This window comes from Toxoplasma gondii (genome assembly GCF_000006565.2).
Source record: "Toxoplasma gondii ME49 unplaced genomic scaffold asmbl.540, whole genome shotgun sequence".
In the NCBI taxonomy this organism is placed as follows: domain Eukaryota; phylum Apicomplexa; class Conoidasida; order Eucoccidiorida; family Sarcocystidae; genus Toxoplasma; species Toxoplasma gondii.
Genome location: NW_017383389.1, coordinates 1 through 1001, shown reverse-complemented (window position 1 = coordinate 1001; position 1001 = coordinate 1). Strand labels below are relative to the sequence as shown.

At 45.2% G+C, this 1001-nt stretch overlaps 1 non-coding gene across 1 annotated transcript; it reads right to left on the bottom strand.

Annotated features, from left to right (window-relative positions):
- TGME49_459340 lies at positions 1-703 on the bottom strand (the record flags this gene model as incomplete). Its single annotated transcript, XR_001974278.1, has 1 exon — positions 1-703. It is a non-coding gene; the product is annotated as a 28S ribosomal RNA (ribosomal RNA).
- Positions 704-1001: the final 298 nt, after the last annotated feature.

Genomic DNA, 1001 nt, shown 5'->3' with positions numbered 1-1001 from the left:
AGCCAGCATCACAGAAACCGAGTACTCGAAAGTTGAGCTCGGAAACAGGAACACTCCTCAGCCACAAGGAAAAGGAAAGAACAAAGATATAACGGTCCACAAGGAACCTACCTTCTTTGAACGAAATCAATTCCGAGTAGCTGATGCTGACCTCTCCAAAAAGATGAACCGGAAATACATCAAGAAACCAAAGCCTAAACCTGGTGAGAGAGAGAAGGCAAAGGGATAGATGGCAAACCGGCGGCACTTCTTGGAATCAAAAAGGTCCCAATCGCTTCCTTTTCAGCAATTTCAGGCACTTTTAACTCTCTTTCCAAAGAACTTTTCATCTTTCCCTCACGGTACTTGTTTGCTATCGGTCTCGCGCCAGTACTTAGCTTTATGTGAAACCTACCACACATTTTGCGCTCAAATCCCGATGAACGCGACTCTATAAAAGCGTACCGTACGTGGAACAAAAAACGCAGGGGAAGGACGGGATTCTCACCCTCTATGATGTTCTTTCCCAAGAAACTTAACCCTGCGCTTCCACTGGTAACGCCTCTCGAGGCTACAAGTCAACAGCTCGGAAAGAGCAGTTGATTTCCACTTTGAGCTGATCCCGGTTCACTCGCCGTTACTAAGGGAATCATAGTTATTTTCTTCTCCTCCGCTTAATAATATGCTTAAGTTCAGCGGGTAACCTCGCCTGATTTCAGGTCTGATAAATAAATCGGACAAACGCCCGAGACAAAACAACAACGACGAAACCTCGCAGAGCAACAATGGAACCGAAATTCCATTGCGGTATTGAAGTCGATCGACAGCATCAATGAAACTTTGTCTTCAATGAAGAAGCCACCGTATCTCAATGATGTCATCGATACAACTCAACAATACACTTGAGCCTCTAAAAGAAGAGGCACGAGTAGTTTCTCCGCTGTGTTCATTATTCAGGGGACATGAGTATTCAACACTCATGACACCCAATCATACTACTCCTAGGGGGCTTCAGCCAAACT